The 19,542-nt window shown below is 38.5% G+C and overlaps 1 protein-coding gene across 1 annotated transcript in view; it reads right to left on the bottom strand.

Annotated features, from left to right (window-relative positions):
- The window catches only part of LOC140229938 (uncharacterized), a 58,291-nt gene extending 40,224 nt beyond the window's left edge, over positions 1 to 18,067 (bottom strand). Inside the window, exon 1 of the mRNA XM_072310137.1 lies at positions 17,999 to 18,067. The gene's annotated coding sequence lies outside the window, so the exon portion shown is untranslated. The remainder of the gene's footprint in view (positions 1 to 17,998) is intronic.
- Positions 18,068 to 19,542: the final 1,475 nt, after the last annotated feature.

Below are 19,542 nucleotides of genomic sequence, written 5' to 3'. Positions count from 1 at the left end.
ATGTATCATCTGTGATTATACACTGTAAAACAAGAGACCCGGGGGTCTTGCGCTCACCTGAGTATCGCAAGTTCACCTTTCACGCAGTCACTTATCTAAACTATTCACAGCTCTACCAAAATTTGACCAGGCATTCTCAAGTAGAAGATGGAAATGTACCATAAGGGTCCAAATTTTCAAGATTCCTTAATTTTGGGGGATTGGGGGCCCTTGGGGCCCTCTGGGTGGGGCACGGTGCCCATTTTAATAAATTGAGATCCTAACCCCCTAGTGATGCTACCTGTCTAGTTTGGTCAAAATCGGTCTTGGGGTTTTCAAGAAGAAGATGAAAATGTAAACAGCTTACGCACGACGGATGACGGACGATGGATGACGGCTCAGGTGAGCTAAAAAGAAAAGAAAAAGAAAATGGAGGGTTCAAAATAACAAAACTGCTCATAAAGAAAAAGAAAAAAAACATTACACTGTAACTTCAACAAGGCAGAAGATAGATTCGATATCAATTATGCATCAGTAGCCTAAAACAATATGAGCTGTTGTAAAGCCATGACTTCAAGCTGCAAATACTCCAGCCGGCTTTCGATGGTAGCGCCGAAATCTACTTGCCGTAAATAGGGATCAGTGCTAGGCTCCGCAAATATTCCAAAGCATGGAAATCAAGACCGGAATGAATAAACACGTACATACCCTATATAGCCGCACCAACACGATTATACATCTTGTAAGGGGCCTTGTTCACACTTACATAATCCAACACCTACACATCAGCCTTCTTCCTGTTCGCTTCTACATACATGCACAGATTGCATGGAATCCATCAAAATCAATCAAATCAGACAAAAATGCAGAACCAATTTCAGAGTCTGTAAACCTGCAAATTCATCACATATCAAAATCACATCATCATTCATCAAAATTCCAGAGATATACAAAGCTGGGTCACACTGCCTCATAAACGGACAATACATGCATTACTTTGTGATCAACGGAGAGAATTGCTTGGAAACTGTAAATCCACTCGTTCAACAAGTCAAGTCTGCACAAATTGAGCCAAAGCAAACAACAGACCCCAAATTTCCACAAAATAAAGCGATTATACAAAGAAACTGAAGTTTCATATGCTCTTCAGAAAAAAAGTCATTATGACTCACGAGTCAGAGTCACATATATATATAGATCTATGAAGTTAATATGATAGCAATATGTAACAAATCTCCAATTAATTTGCATGCCACTCTTCAACAAATATCCCACTACTTCCCAAATTTTTTCCCCATTCCCCCCCCCCCCCAAAAAAAAAAATGGAAAGCATAAACCTACAAAATTAAAACTTGGTTCGAATCAAGTGCTGGTGTTGCTTTGCATTTGGGCTTCTTCATGTTTAGTGTTTGAAAGTTGCTGAAATCCGGGAAGTGAGAGGAAAACCTCCCTGCTGAAATGAACAATGGTGTCAAAGTGTGTTGCATCATCCTAAAGTCATTATTTTGGGGTTTCTGTATGGTTGACTTCTTGGGCTTGTTGATTGGGGGGGGGGGGGGAGTGAAAAAAAAGAAGGTTGCTTCAAAAACTTTTGCTTGCTAAATTCGGGCGAACATTTTTTTTCTCACTGTTCCAAAACACTTGCCCGACTTTGATTTTCACTTGCCCCGGGACATTCAGGCAAGCGCTTATGTAGCACCTTGCCACAAGGACAATTTGGAAGCAGTGAGAGTGAGGGCTGAGAAGGGTTCCCCCGAAAACTTTGCCATGTCATCACGCCTCAACTCTGGAAAAAGTGCCCGCCTCGGACAGGAACGTGAGACCCTGTGCATTCCTCAAACTTTATCCTCGATTGTTTTCCCTTCTTTTTTCTCACCTTCCCCTCCCCCCATCCCCACCCTCCCCCGCCCCCAGTCTCTCCACGATCCGTCTTTCATATTCTATCTATACCAGGAGAGATTTCAAGAGCGTCTCCACCGCCATGTATAGAGATGACCATGCCCAGGAGCCATGGTTTAGAAAAAGAAGAAAAAAAAAAAAGAAGAAGAGAGAAATAGCGGATGGAAAAAAATGCTGGGAAGTCTATGAATAATTCAACAATAGCTGGCGGTTCGTGCCATGAATATACATGGCAGCTCAGCGTCTACCACCGCGCATCATGCATGCTAATCACGCTCGGAGAATTGGCAGAATAAGGGAACCGTCCCTTGCCGCTTTAACCCGCTCGTCCTCGGCCATCAGTGGAGAAGCCTATTGAAAGACAGTCCCGAATATGCGACCTTCTGAAGAATTTGAATGCTATTCAATCTTGGTTAGCTGTACACTGTGCTGTGGTTCATGAATCTGATAAAGGTTTTTCTATCCACTATTAATTCTCAAACATACTTCAGATCAATTACTAGTACCTAGAAAGGATAAATAACAATAATAATAATAACAACAAGAAGAAGAACAAAATAATGATAATAACAAAAAGGCACATTTCTATAGTGCAGCTGCTATAAATGGCACACTCTTTTGCACTGTAATAGGAGACTGGTGTCTGCTTAATTTCTTTTTAGATTACTGCATATGTGCAAATATGTACCCAAAGCAGTCAAAAATCTGAAAATAAAAAAAATTTCCTGAAACAAATGTAGACTTTACCATAGAGACATAGGCCCCTACTAGCCCCTAACAGCATGTGAACCACAGTGCAGAATTTATTTCGAACAGATAAATATCGAAATGATGGTTAACAAACAACAGACCAGTAACATTCTGGCAGACAAACTACTCTGAAAACCATGACTGCTCAATGCCAGTGTATCGTCTCTGATGGCGATTTTAAAGGTTCCCTGAAATACAAATTAAACATGTTCATTTGTGTTGATTTATGATACCCTCAACATCACTTCTGCCGGGAAACGAATATCTAGAAACATTCCATATATTTCTAACTATTATTTTCTATGATTTTTCTCCAGATTACTTGGCTACACCCGCAAAAAAAAAAAAAAATAAAAAATCCTTCCAAACCAATATTCCTGTTGTTACCTCATCTGTCAATTATTGCTAAAGTACCGATATGTTTAACAAAAGACATTGGAATGCACCCCCCCCCCCCCCGACCGAGCATAACTTGCATGTTCCCTTGCCATGTCTTTTGTTAGTCACATTAATATCACAGAAACATGCAAGTTATGCTGTGTTACGGGGAAAGGTGCGTTCCAATGTCTTTTGTTAAACATATCGATACTTAAGCAATGTTTGACATAGGTCACAACCAAAATTTTGATTTGGAAGGTAGTTGTTGCTGTTTGTTTTTTTGTGTGTGTGTGGGTGTATTCAAGTAATCTGTAGAAAAATAGAAGAAAAATTATTTAAAAATATATGGAATGTTTCTAGATATTCATTTCCCTGCAAAAGTGATGTTGAGGGTATCATGAATCAACACAAATCAACATGCATTTGTATGTCATAAAACCTTCAAAAACCCATTTTTGGTTGAAAATTAAGTTACTTTAATACTCATATTACACTGTATGTAATGTTCTCCAGAAAATCTGTGTGGTCAAGATACATATCTGGATCATCCTTATTCAACCCTGCACAAACCTGCACACTCTGCATATTACATTTTAGAAGTCCCTTCTATACCAAAATTAATGGTGTGGTAATGTGTGTATGTGTGTGTGTGGGGGGGGGGTGGTCTGCATCCTTAACAATTAAAAAGGAAGGTCAAGGACCATCAAACCTTCAATTACCATTGCTACTTAACAGTGTGGGGCTGTGTCTTCTTATCAGCACTTAATATTTGATAATTACACTAGATTCTGGTAAAGCACTCATAAATGCCTTGTATTACCAGAAGGTGGGGTTCACCTGTATGCAATGCACTGCATAATAGCCATTTTTATAGTTCTGATATGATGAGAGGTATTGTCTATATGAGCTTTATCAAGTGCTATATTTAAAAACAGATTTTTAGTCCTGTCAAAAATTTTTACATCACTTCACATTTCATCTGAATTTGGATCCTAAAATCCTTGGCTATTATATCACACGTGCACAACATAGAAAGTAGGGATGACTTTTAAATGATGAAGACCATAAAAAAGTGACCTACACGTACACTGTATATTCACATCGAGCATAAATCTGACATTTTGCCCATTGGAGCAAGAATTATGTCCTTGGATTACTCAGCAACAAGAGAGCCGGATCATTTGATTAGATATTTATCTCTTCTTGTGTATTCGCGCCCGTCTTGTGTGCGGACAGCATGGGCATACAATTATGCTAATCAATGTATGGAGTAATCAAATTGAAATACATGTCTCATAATAGTATCAAGATACTCCGTGCTACAAGCCTTGGCGCTCAAGATTCATAAGGGTCAACATGCTGTTATCAAAGTGGGAAAATCTGTTCTACTGTAGCTTTACTGCTGCTGACTTTGATGAGAAACCTATCCTGTTGTAATTTACACAATAAAATTTGCATAAAATGTGCCATGAAATGATGCACAGTCCATTGAAGTTTGAAGTTGAGGCGAGGTCCTTGCAGCAATGCTTGAACTTTACACAAATCTGATGATCAATAATGTTTGATATATGTTTTACACAAGCCATTTACGGAAGACCAGCTATTGCAGCTGCATATGGGCCATTCAGCCATCTTCTCAGATGGAAATGAAACAAACAAACAAACAAACACACAAGAAGTTAAACGCTTTGGTTGGGAGAATGTTCTAATACTTGATAGTTCCACATGCGTCAAATTGGAGTCATGTACATTACTGTAAACTGTTTCTCTGTACACAACAAAAGGTACATTCACATAAGAATTACCATGGTCCTGATACTGCACGATTCACTGGGTACCCATCTCATTCATTAAGTGTGGTATTTCTGGTAAGCATTGGGCATGATTATGCACATATCTCCTGCGAAAAAAGACACAAACTGTGTCACGTTACGCGTAAAATTCACCACTGTGCAATCAATAATATCGCGTGATACAATCGACGGTCAAATCTTGCATGCGTATTTCGTGCGTAGTTGGAATTACCACCCTAAATACCACTGTATTTCGCAATGAATATCGCCATGTATTTACGGCGATATTCATTCATATTACGGCAATGATTCACATCATAATAGACCATGGTGAGGTTTATTTCATCCTCAATGTGAATACAACTAAAAAAGTTACTGTACAGGAGAGCAATATCAGTGCCATGGTAACCTCTGTTTAAAGGCTTTCTTCCTATTTAAAACAGACACGAGCAAAGAGTTGCTACGTGAGGCACAGTAGAGCCACAGATGAGAGGCTAGCCCCTGTGAGGGGGCCTTTGTGTACCTAATCCTTAATTTCTTAACTTATGCTTTTGAATTTTAATAGTAGTCTTGCGACCAGCCTTTGGTAGCAAATATCACATCAACTCAGTAGGGCTCTGTCCAAAGAAGCTGGTGAATGCACATTTTAAATAGTATCTGCACACTGACAGCCTATGGGTAAAGTTAGCAACTGGTATGGTGTACACATGTAAGTGACTACGGTACCTGTTAACTGAATTATTCAGTGTCTAAATTTTTGGTGATAGTAGCAGCAGCATGCGTCTCTTGAGCGTTTCCCAGCTCATAAATAATAATTCATAGCGAACTCAGAAGGCCTTAGCATTGACACGCTTGGTTTCAGCTTGCTTTATTTGTGATTGTCAGCACTAACGACAGTGCAAGGGTCTTTGGCAAAAGCGACATCAGACCAAGAAAAGGCTTTTAATGAAGGCCTAATGGCTTAGGTTTTTAATTTTACAAGGCGTGTCTTATTTGCGACTGATGGCAAGGAATGAGGTAATCGTACAAGCACATGCCATCAGCTGCAGCCACTACGTCTTTGTGAAGTTGGTTTGGATTCCCTGAACAAACCATTATTTTCTCCACGATTTTTCTATCAAAGTGGTAGCGGTCAATTGGTATCCTTGTTGCACATTCACCCCTCTTCTTGCAGCCCTCCGCTGTGAAAAGCTAGTCTCGAGCAAGTCGCCCTGTGTGGGAAAATCATAAACTAACCCATGATCCTTGACAGTATAAGGCTAAGTGAGAATGGAAGTACAACTATTTTAACCCGTTGAGGACGGTTTGATTTTGCTACAGCACACATTTCCCATAGACACCTGCCCGAGTATACTCGGGACTCGTCCTCAACGGGTTAAATAAGAAATCCACACAACAGGGGAATACCTCAGTCCATATTAAATAGTATATTTGTTGCCATGCATGCTGTTGACATATTACCGAACATGTTCCCAAATCAGATTTCTGGTGCAAGAAAGGGTGCTCTGCCAATGGAGGCACGAAGAAAATTCACAAAAACAGACATACGGTACGTTGTATGCAGTGCTATTGCACTATCAGCATGTGAGTGTCAACTGGGCTTCGAGATGACCTGCTTTTTATTCTGACAATGACAGGTTTCTTTTTTTTTTATCTATCAATTACGCATGCCATTAGAATTCACTGATCTCAGATCAAGCAATGATTGTTGCTGTAGTTTCATGCTCACAAACTTTTGTTTGGTATAAATTTATGTTTACAAAAGCTAAATGAAAATATACTCCAATATTCAGTGAATGCTGCAGCATTACTAGTTGAACATACCGTACATCACTGAAGTTTGTAGGAAATTGTACAATGCATTCAAGAGTTATGAATCATTTAAGTTTTTGTTAAATCCATGCACTGCCATCCTTAAATAAGAAGGCAGCAGCAATTTGAATATGAGAGAAGTGCAATGACATATCAAAAGAATACAATGAGGAGAGCAAGAGCAGGATACTTTTGCTACATATGTACTTTCCAAAATTTCTTTTGCCATACAATATATTATCAAAGTCCCCATACATGCCAATTTTCTTCTGAATTGCTTAAAAACTGGAGAAGTTCCATTTGGAAGGCTGCTACAGGGCTCGATATTTAATAGCGGTGGCCCAGGGCCATTAACTTTTTGGTAGCAATTAAAGCAGATAGAATTCAAAATGATTTTTTATATTTCCTTTTATTTTAGGCCACATTTTTTTTTTTTTTTTTTGGCCATCAAATGTCAAATTCTATTAAGATTGTTCAATAATGGCTCAAACGGGTCACCAGGGGAAAAAAAAAGTTTTCAAAGGTGTCAAGTCCTCTTCTACCAAATTTTGGGGCCATATACCACTGGAACCATAGTAAAATTTATCTTGCACAACTTTATGAAGTTTTTCATGTGGGCCAATATTAGTGAATGACTGAAAAACTGCAGTAGTTTGATCTGCAAGCCTTTAACCCATCTGTGCAGGCAATGTGCTATTACTGTGAACTTTCCATCACAAAATACTCTTAGAAAACATGTCTCGCAATGTGTGCTAATTTTGATTTGGACACTTGAAAACTGGAGAAGTATATCGATCCACAAGCCTTCTACCTGATTTTCCAGCCAAGACGTTCTCCTTCTATGGCGACATATTTTCTGCTACTCTTGCTCTTCCCAATTTTACACTCAACACGTGTGCTATGATTTTGTTTGAATCAACTGAAAATTGAAGAAATACAATTTGCAACTGATCAGCAAGCCTTTTACAGGATTTTGGGGCCATGGTATGCTGTTACCATGGTAACACACTTTCTGCTAGATCGTTCCCTTTCTTTTGTATCGTTTAACTGTAAAAGGACATATTAAAGAAGGAACAAAAATGTAGAGAGTAGGTGGAAGAGGAAGAGAAGGAAATTAAAAGCAAAGCAATAGAAGAGTAGAAAAATGAGAAGAAGAAATGACAAGTAGAAAACTGAAGTAGATTAAGAAGAAAAACAAAAAGAAGTAGAAGAAGAACTTGGAGAAGGAGGAGGAGGAGGAAGAGGAGGAGGGGGAGAGAGGGGAAAGGGGAAGAATATTTATGTAGAGTCAATGAATTCATCCATTCTCCCGGGGTGGGCAGCCATGGAACAAATCAGCGCGGGTAGAACCCCCTGAACATATTCTACATCATGAAAAATTCATGAACGCAAGACTCCGCAGCTGTGGGGTACAAGAGGGGGGAAAAAAGTTGTTCTTTCTTGTGTTGGCTTTTGGATGGGGGGGGGGGGGGGCAAAGAAAAAGAACAAAGTCAAATTGTTGTAGAGTTGTTGAGTATATCTCATTGTGCTTAGCTTCTTTTTTTTTTCTTTCACATCACAGGGAAGGGGGGGGGGGGAAGGATTGGAATGGCTTCCTTTCTTGTGGACATCAGCCATGCAAAAGTTTGCAGTCATTCTATGGTCTGACAGAAAAAAGAAAATCTTACGACTGTACAATGTACGCTCTACACTGTGAAATTTACTACATACCACTGGGCAATGCAGTTTGAAGACCGCATAACACCATTCGCTTTGTAGAAAGACTTTTGTACCAGTACACACACAAGCACATATGATGTACACACACACACAACACAACAGAAACATGCAACACAACACAGACAGACAAACACACATCTACATCTCAAAACTCCTAAAAGATTCAAGAAACTGGGGAATACACAGTGTATTCAACTAGGACATCAGAATACATTCAAACATGGATGTATGACAACATACTCTACTTAATCAATCACAACATACACTGTACTTTAAAATCATCAGTGAGCCCCTGTTGAATTTAATGGCAGAAGAATTATGGCAAGAACTCCAATAATTCATGCAAGCTACTTTGATTTGTATACAAAGTACACTTTTAAAGGTTAAACTAAAGTTTTGCATGACAATAAAAGACAAAACATTACAATGTTAAAGTAGTAAGTTGTTCTCTAGTACAGAGTCCTGTAGTCATGTTTGAATGTACAATGTATTAGTGCATTCAGTCCCTGCAAATGGTTCACCTACATATTGTACTAAAACTGCTGTACACAGAGACTAGACCCATTATGCTAATACCTCGCCCCTTTGTGTGCATTGCTGTGTGAGCACAAGCCACTGCAAGGACCTGGATGTGTGTATTGACATGCACGCAGCTATTCAAAATTCTGAATAAATGCATACTCTGGGAGGCCCCAGCTCACTGGGGTCAACTGTGTAATGTTTGCCATCTCTTTTATACCATCTCTTCTTCTTTCATTCTCTGTTCTCCTCTCCTCTCTCTTTCTTTACAGTACCCCCTCCCCCCCCCCCCCTCCTCCCTCTTTTCAATCCCTGGTACAGCATACAAACAACCGGAGTGTCTGCGCTGCCTTGTGTGTGCGTGGGTGATTCAATGCATAATGCATTAGGGCCTGTGCTGTGCTGAGGGACAGCGACTCTTTATGCATTTATGCATGGCCCTTTTGGCCGCCTCATGCATACTGCTCTGCACAGACCCACAGTGAGTGGTTGAAAGTAGAGAGAGCGTTTACGTATGCAGTACAGGTGTAAGCCCGCTGCTCCAGAAGATATAATCTTTCTCTTCCCTTCTCTCTGTATAGAGATATCTGTATATTCGACGCATTTATTCATGTTTCAATATATCTCTAGCACTGCCTTTGTGTTTCTGTTTTTATTTCAATGCAAACTCTCATTGTCTACCTCTATCCTTTTCTGCTTGTGCCATAGACTGTTGATCTGCTAGCACACATGCTAAGATTTATGTGAAGAAATTCTTCTAGAAGGCTAAGCACTACTGCCCATTGGCAATATACTGTACAAGGAAAATAATTATTTAGTATAATTTGCAGTGATTACCAAACAAGAAAAAACAAGTAACCTAAGTTTTCATATATAATATATCAAATTGTTTTTCACATGTAGCACAAAAGAACAAAAACATAAAAACAGCTCCGTCACATGATATAGCATGATCAAACCATTAAGCCATTTTTCCAATCATCGAAAATACGTGTCACAATGTCAAATACTTATGAAACAATCAAATGACTTGAAATTTCAAAGGCTATGCCATGATGGTTGTACATGTGAAGAGTCCATATTTCATTCTTCATTTACTCTTCATTTATGACAAGTTCCAAATGCCATAATGTTAGCTACAGGAGTTAAACACATACATTCTTTTACAAACCAAATGTTACTTTCATTTTACACTATCATAGCGAAATCATTGGGATAGTAACACCACTCACCTAATACATATTGTACAACAGTTTATAATTCAGTTCAGAGACATGTGAAGTACTGTACATGAGATCTTTGGGAAGGGTCGGAATTGGTTATAGAGTATTTAATGTTTCGCTCAGTGAATTTCGTTCACCACGCATAGGTTGCCGTAAAGCATTTGAATTATGCATGGAAGCAAGAAGAGAGGGGGGGGGCAGTATCAAAAGTTCAAATCGCAGGCACTTGATTGCATACTGCAATGAATACAAATGACCCCACATTGCAGTCCGACAGCAACCCATATATCAGGACTGCCATAAAAACAAAATTTTGGCACAGTTGCATAGTGGAAACCAACCAATATGAGGAAAAAATAAAACAGCATGCCATATTCTAAAACTGCAATGTGCATACTTTTAATATGTACTCAATAGACCGCTTCTGTTAACACATTACAATGCATGGATGTTTCTTTTCCTACAGACTAGTACCAACAATTTCATTCACCTGTACCCTCCCATTAAGTTTCTTATACAAGAATTAACTTTGTTGCTATGTAGGGAAAGCCTCCTGCATGCTTTATGGTTGTAAAGGGTAACTTTTGTGAACAAAGCATTATCCATCAAATCTGAAGACATACATTACAGAACTGGTCTATTGGGATACATTTTCAAGTGAAAAATAGTGTGTAAAGTGGTTCACTTTCATTCATTCTTATTCGTCACAGAGTTGAGTTGCTCATACATTTGTACCTACATGTACATGTACTTTGACAAATTATGTAGTTTGTCTGGTACATGATGCACTATAAAGTAAAAGCAAGGAGGTACTAGATGATTGGTAGAAGCACTCTGTACATGTTATATACCACATCGTTGCTGGGGCGACAAGACCTCGTATCTACAAAATGTCAAATGTTCAGGAGAGCAAAAAAAAAAAAAATATGGCAGCCAAAGCACTGTATCCAATGGGATAGACATTCCTTTGACATGTCGTGGTGGCTTCATTTTGGGGGTAAGACATCTAGGATTTGGACAGGACATCACTTAACTGATTATTTGACCATTAACCCAAAGAAGTCATTTTCACCAAAATTGCAGATAGGTCTTGTCACCCCAGCGACGATATGCAATGTTATTGCAGTACTACTGTATATAGAGCAGATATTGCTTCTGTAAAGGTGTACTGTTAGTGCATGTTTCTCTTTAAAAATCTGAGCTGTGTGGTCCTACTGTACACGCTACCAGAGTTGCTGAACATATGAAGCTATGAAAAAAAAAAAAAAAAAAACAGGGTTCCAAAAAGAAATGCTATCTGCTTCAAATGTGAAAGTATGTGATGACTAAAAGTATACCATACTCAATATCATCGAATCCCATAGATAATGCTGTCAGAATTACGTGGTCCATTCAGAAATGGGGGGGTAATGTAACCACTGGAAGTGAAACTTTGGGCATGTATTTCAGCAAATATTGTTTTAATCACCTTGAAAAAGAAAGCTGCTGTAAAACTAATTTCACTTAGAATAAAATCTGTCTCTTTGGATAAAGCTACAGCACTCCTGTAAAAGTAGATATTTTCATGTGAGTAAAATTTTGTACTCAGCTGGATAAAGTAAATTTTGCAGGTTCTTAATTCATCAGAATCAAAATATTAATTATGAGTCAACTGTAGTGTGACATACACTGTGTAGTGAAGCAAAGATTTTTGCATGCCTTTTATTTTTGTGCTACTGTAGTTGCATATCGTGCGAAGTGCTCAAAAATTCCCACTTTCACAGTATCCAACATGATGTCTCAGCTCAAATGAACACAGCTTCATATTTAAATACAGTATGTACAGAAGTGTAGAGAAATCGTGAGAGGCTTCGTACAAAAAGAAGGGTTCATCTCATTAACCCGTTGAGGGTGGACTGATTTTGCTGCAACACGCATTTCCCATAGACACCTGCCCGAGGATACTCGGGACTCGTCCTCAGCAGGTTAATCCACAACTGTCAAGTTTGATTCTGAGAGCCATTAAAATTATAGTTTTAATAATAATCTGCATAAATCCAGCACATTGACTCATACACTGTATACTCATTAGACTAAGTGAAGGTCATACAGTCTGTACATGTACAATGTAGCTTCACAATTTTGTATCATTACCCAAGCTAGAGAAATACATTAAAGACCCGATAGTGTGGGGATGCCATAGAATGGGAAGGCTGGCCCGGATCGGATATATATTTGAGAATCATTTAACGAATCATGTACAGGTTTATTACTGATCTTTGTGTAAGTACAAACACAGCAAAAGTATCTTGACAGGAGTCGACCGTTGCCGATGAGCGTATGCTTTGATGCACACATTCGCTGACCGGTGCTATTTGTGGTTTTCGATTGTATCCCGGTGGGCAACGAATCAATCTGGCCACCCATGAATCCCAACGCTACCACGTCTTTAAAGCACTAAAAATTGCAATTCGGATATCGTACAACTGAATATGTACACGTAAACTTACATTGTACCTCAGCATTTGAATCCAAATAAAAAGAGTGCATGCAACCCCACAAGTAAAATTTTGACCTTCACTACTGTAATTTTTTTTTTTGCGAGGATTTTATATTTGCAAATTTTGCGAATCACTGTTGGACCATGAATTCAACAACACGCAAAAATTTCACCCATGCGCTGGTGTAATAGTGCACTTACGACAGCTTCATGTCATTTCGCAAGAAACAAAATCTCGCGAAAATGTCCACGACCTCCTCATTCACGAAAATAGCAGCTTATACAGTATCAAAGAAGATATTGTATGATAAAACTGTACACATCACAATGTGTTATTTCAATATAGAATACAAAAATAAATAAATCTTTGTTTATTTGAACTTCACTAAATACACCTAAGGTTTTCTGATGGACTGCATACACCTAACTTTCTCATCTAAATTTCTACCAAAAAAGGAGGAAAACATCAAAGATCAAATACTATAAAGCCTGTCCAGAAATTTGTAACAAAAGAACATTTCTACTGCATGACGTCTAGTAAATTTGTTGAACGTTATGCAAACTGGTATACTGAGCTTCTTTGCAGATACATGTAGTTTTGAGAGCAGCATTTTGATACCGATACTTTTAATAGTGTACAATGTATGTCATACACTGTTTTAAAAAATGGCCAAGGATCTCTCTCTCTCTCTTTCTCTCCCCCCCCCCCTCTCTTTCCTAACAAGTTTTGCATTCGCAATGTGTTACTATAGACTTTAAGGTAATGTAATGCATCTCATATTTGCCTGAAATACAATGACATCTTTGATTGTACATATCAGACTAAACTGAAGCTAACAAATGCGCACACCTGTCTGGTAAAACAAGCAAAATGTTGTATTAAGTCAGCATTCCTTTTTCTTTTTCCTTTTTTTTTTGGGGGGGGGGGACCATCTCCGTCCCCCCCCCCCCCAAAAAACAAAACAAAATGATAATAATAATAAATAAAGAAAAGAAAATAAAGGTAATAATCTCACCTCCTGTTACCTGGCATTACCAGTCATCAAACATCTTTGGAACACACACACACACACAAACAAGTTTTACAATGTTGTATCAAGACTTTTAAGGAACACTACAGCTTGTACGTATGTATTTATGCAAAATATTACAGACTCTTAATGCACATGTTATCATATGCGGTCAAAAATACAAGCCCATGGGATAATTTCACCAGCACAGAGAAAGGTAAGTGTTTATGATTTGCTTCTTCTAGCCAGTAGCACTTCAGTAGAAGTCCGTAAACAGCTCAGCAAGTGTTTTTGAAATTCCCACGGTAGCAAGAAAGGGCAAATGGTGATGAAAAGTGTACGAGGAGAAAACGTGCATATTTACTTGCACAGAAACATCCCTGATGTTTTCCTTAACAACAAAGTTAGACATAATTACAGGATTAAAGGTTACGATAAGTAGAAACTGCCCAGATGTAGGCATAAATGTGTGCCATAAAAGGTTCTCTGAAACATAATGATTTGTGTTGATTGACAATTGTATGATACCCTCAATATCACTTTTGCGGTGAAACGAATATCTAGAAACATTCCATATATTTTTAACTAGGTTTTCTTCTATTTTTCTCCAGATTACTTGGATACGCCCACAAAGAAATCCTTCCAGACCAATATTCCTCTTGCACCTAATCTGTCAATCATTGCTAAAGTACTGATTTGTATAACACAAGACATTGGAATGCACCTTCCCCTCGACTCGGCATAACTTGCATGTTTCTGTGATATTAATGTGACTAACAAAAGACATGGCAAGGGAACATGCAAGTTATCCTAAGTCAAGGGAAAGGTGCATTCCAGTGTCTTTTGTTAAACATATTGGTACTTCGGCAATGATTGACAGATGAGGTCACATGAGGAATATTGGTTTGTATGTCATTTGTATTTCAGGGAACCTTTAAAAGTCTGGTTACAGGCAAAACATTAACATATTATATTTAACCCATTGAGAATGGGTTGATTTTCCTACAGTACATACAACACACATTTCCCATAGACACCTGCCAGAGTACTACTCAGGACTATACTGTAGTCTGCTATGGTCATATCATCTTTGTACAGATGGACCTCATATGGTTCCAATGAAACGAGTCAACGATTGGTAAACACTTCCCAGCGGCAGGTAATTTTTACTAACCAGAAGGTAACTACAAGATTATAGTGAAGTTCACTTAACATGCAGGATTGACATTAGTCTACAACCATGCCAACACTATCATGAGCCACAGCACAAAAATGAAATATATGTTTCTAAAGATTTATTTTTAAAAAAATACATAAAAAAGAAAAAAAAATCTAAACAAGCAATCTGAGACAAACATATTTCTTAGTGGAAAAATGAACAAGGAAATTTTCTTTGCTCATTTTTCCACTAATAAATAATATTCATTTCTGGTCAGTTTTCTGTTTGTGTTTGTTACAAACACATTTCAGTAAAATGGCAGTGCATGGATCAATCTACATGTTGTAGTAACTGGTTTACCAAATATGTTGTTGATCAGCTTTCAAAGGCTTTCTGCCATTCAACTTGTGTTCCTTTCCTTGAGTTTACATCTAGAAATTTTTCTCCCATGCCTTACTTTTCTTTGTTGGCCTACAAGAAATATTGTCAGCAGGTCAGAGTGGGCAGTATCAACAAGTACTGTGCAAGTGGAAATTTTTGTGGTGTGTGAAATTTTCATGCATTTCAAGTGGACATGGAACTACATTTGTAGCACAAAGATAAAAAGCATGCAATTTTTTTATTTTTTTTTTTTTTAGTTAGACATGTAATGATTGTATGTAACATTATCTTAAATCTTTGATCTCAAGGAAGGTACAAGTGTTTATTTCAAGGGTATACCTGTTTATTTCCAGGTGTTTTTTCTTCACATTTGCTCATCCTTATTATGGCGACTGAATTTGCTGTCATAAACATGTACATAGCAGAGGCTAGAGCCATGTTTTTCCTTTGAATTTATGTGCCGAGAGCTTCAACCAATATCTGCCATTTACCACGTACATCATGCATATCAATAAAGGAATAAATGACCATCTAGTAGCTGGAATAGGGGTTACTGTAACAAGAGTTCTTCAGGCCCCATAATATACATTGCACCATCTACATTCAATTCAATCGAATGGTGTTTACTCTGTTTTACAGGGAGGCGAGACACCTCCCTGCTCTGTAACTATTCTGTCACCATAAAACATTTTTTTTTTCACTAGCAAACTTTTATATTCATGCAGACATCTCAAATTCCATTGAACCAAATTTCATGAAGCTGACAGGATGCACTTGATAGCTTATGTCCAATCACTCATATTAATTTGAACCAAATAGGTCATCAGGAAGTGTCGACATCGACGTTGACTTCATGTCATCACTCAAAACAACTAGCGTGCATATGCTACCTGCACAATCTGAAACTGAAGTTAGCTGCCTAATATTATGTACGACAAATTTTTCACGTATCCGGGAGCAAAAAAAAAAAAAAAATCAATGTATATCTATATGATCTACAGCCAGTTACTTAAATGTCACATAAGAAGTGCAGTTCTTGTACAGCACATATGACCACACACAAACAGAGACAGACAGACACACAGATACACACACATTACTGTGCATTTCACAACCAACTTCTTTCAACTTGCCACAATCACTGAACATTGATTTTTAGCTCCTGAGTCGAGTCTTGGTTTATTACCTGGGGTACTTTACTTGAAAGATACTTTGCATGATATACGACAGCTAACTTCAGGGGGTGTTTCATTAATTTAGTCAGCGCTGACAAGTTGTCAGTCTCTGACAATTTCAGCAAAATCCTTGGATTTGATTGGCTGAGATCATACATGCCAAGTTCAAAAAATTTTTATGAGTGAGATTTTCATCAGTGTGTGAGGGAGCAAAGCGACTGAGCGAGGGGAGGGAGTGGGAGGGGGTGTCCGCCCTCCCACAGTTGGGAGCTTTTTCAATTTTTAGCTCTTAATGGTGCAAGCTGGGGCATATTTAAGTGATTGTTTTTTACTTATTTTGAAAGACAAAAGGGAAATATGCCTTCAATTGCAACCCTCACTTTAATCCTTTAAGCTATGCTCCCAATGTGCGAGAAAAATGGGTGTCATGTGTGAGATCGTGAGACAGACCTTGAGTCTCACTCACAATGCGTGCGACTTGGCAGCTCTGTGAGATGCTCTGGTCACCGACTGTTACTATGGTTATTGTCAGAGACCGACAACTTGTCAGCGCTGACTAACTTGATGAAACACCCCCCAGGTTCAGATTGTGCAGGCGACTAACATATCAACAACATCGTAATCTCTCGCGAACAGCAAAGTTTGTTTTGAGTGGCAACATGAAAGTCGACGTCGATGTTGATGCTTTCCTACAACCAATTTAGTTCAAATTCTCCCAAGTACTTGAAAATACGCTATAAAGCACATCATGTGATTTTGGTGCAATTTAGTTTGGTGGAATTCAAGATATCTAATGAGTAACGTTACATGGATAGTAGTACGTTAGCATCACATTTTTGTGAGCATCATCTGCCATCACCTGACGAACTATGTATCGTTTTATAAACGTTTGTCTTTAAAAACACTGTGACACATCGTCTTGCTTGTTAAACAGACCAAGTCATGTCTAGGTCATTACAGTTCTAGATGTGTGAATTTCGAGGCCTGATTGGTTTTGCTTCATGCCCTTAATGGCCTTACAATCTCAAACCCATGAGACAGAATCTAGGCCAGGCCAGGTGAAACTCGATACACAGCACAGGTCACCGACGGTAGCCGTAGTACACCGAGAGTTCGTTGCTACTGTATACATACGTGTGCCGACTGGGCTAGCAGCACCGATATTACACATCATGCACGCAGACAGAAGACCCACATTACACACACACACATACACCCACACACACGTACATTCACATAACACACCCTACTACTTCGCCATCACAGTTCGAATTTTCCCAGCGCCGCGAAAACAGATCGAAAATGATACGCCATCGGGGCAAAAATTCACGACCGATGTTTCATCAAACGAAACTCAACTTTTCAGCAGTCAAACATTATAAACATGATTGCATCAAGCCGCTAAATTAAAGTCCAGCAGATGAATATCAATTATGTGACAAGTCGGCAAAAATATGAATATGTAAAATGGATCGTACCTGTCCTTTCTTCCAACGCCTTTGCAACGTCCGCCATTTTGCATATTAAAATACCAATGCGAACGACTGCCCTACGTATTGTGTGTACTGGGCGTATGGCTGCCGTGAAGTGCCACAACCCGAGTACCTCCGGAAAATAATTAGCAAATTTTCAGACTCGATTCTCTGAGTTAACACGAAACAACAGTCAGGAAAACCTTACAAGTATACGGCGTATATTATTCTCAAAAGTGTCATACCTACCTTTCCGACAGTTAGACGACGAATAATGTGATTTCGAGCGCTGTGCGAACCCTCAATATTCACCGAAAATTAATCAGGCTCGCTCCAGATGCAAATACAGACGCAATGATTAGACTCTAACAAGTCGTTTAATCAAAACACGAGGCAGAACAGGTACTCCCAGGCCGCATCGCAGTGCAGTGCGTGTGAAGTAGACGCGAATAAACAACAACAACAAAAATCACGATAACATCGTAATCAGGATCTAGCAACATTATTTTCTTACGCTTTCTAAATTCTTAGTGTTTTCTTTTTTCTTTTCAGGTATTTGTAGTCTTATCCATTTTTCTGATGTGAACAGGATCCGCTGGGAGAACAGTGCTCACATTACTGAAGTGGCTGTACCCAATGAGAGTTATGATAATGATAATGATAATGATTATAAGACATCGAGTCTTTAAATTATGGCCAATCAATTACTTGATTTTTTTTTTCCTGGGGGGGGGGGGTGGTCAGATTGGCAACACTGTCTTAGGGTATCTAATTGGAGAATGTTCATGTTTTTTCCAACCCTATGAAGTCAATACCTTTTATTCAACATGATACATTTTGGATAGATATGTTATAATTATATGCAGTGTAAATGATGTGAATTGTTTATAATATGCACATCATTTACCGAGGTATCCACGTCTATATAAGCATTACTTTTTCATTCATCTTCTTCATACCGTCGTTTTATTTACTCCTTGATGTCATTTCTGCAAAGAATGTATTATTTGTTTACTACATTTGTTTCATACTATTATTCATTCATGCACACATATAAATTATGACACTTAGCACTCTTCTTTATAGTAAATATAGGCCTACAGTATACTTTTTGTCTGTATACTTTGTATACATAATGAATCGTCTTTTGTCCGATGGAGAAATTAAATTGGAAAAAAAAAGGTCGCCTCTTCATCTATGCAAATTAAGTAACAGATTTCCAGGGGCCCTCCGGGATAACTGTTGTTCTTTAATCTGAATGAGACCGTATATATACCCTGCTGCTGCTTCTTCTGATGTTTGTTTTTTTAAGGAGACATGCATAAATGAAAAGAAATTCGATTAATAAAAGTTAACGCAGCTCCGAAAACGCAATGATCTTGGTGAGAGCGAGCGTGAGAGCGAGAGGCAAGTGTGAATGACAAGCGTGCACATGGCCGTTGAAAGTGGAGGACAAAAACATAGTATTGAAAGGAGATGGTGCGAAGAGCGGAGGAGAGGATGCAGACAAGAAGAAGAATAGAAATAAAAGGACGAAGAAGGAGGAGGAGGAGAAGAAGAAGAAGAAGAAGAAGAAGAAGAAGAAGAAGAAGACAATATACTCCAGGAATAGAAGAGAAGAAGAAGAGGGGAAAAAAAAGAAGAAGCCGTGTAGGTATATAGTATAGTAGTAGTAGAATAGCAGTAGCAGCAGTAGTAATGTACAGTAGTACAGTAGTAGTAGTAGTAGTAGTAGTAGTAGTAGTAGTAGTAGTAGTAGTAGTAGTAGTGGAAGTAGTAGTAGTAGTAGTAGT

The sequence above is a fragment of the Diadema setosum genome, chromosome 6, assembly GCF_964275005.1.
Source record: "Diadema setosum chromosome 6, eeDiaSeto1, whole genome shotgun sequence".
Lineage (NCBI taxonomy): Eukaryota > Metazoa > Echinodermata > Echinoidea > Diadematoida > Diadematidae > Diadema > Diadema setosum.
This window is presented reverse-complemented; position numbering and strand designations above follow the sequence as displayed.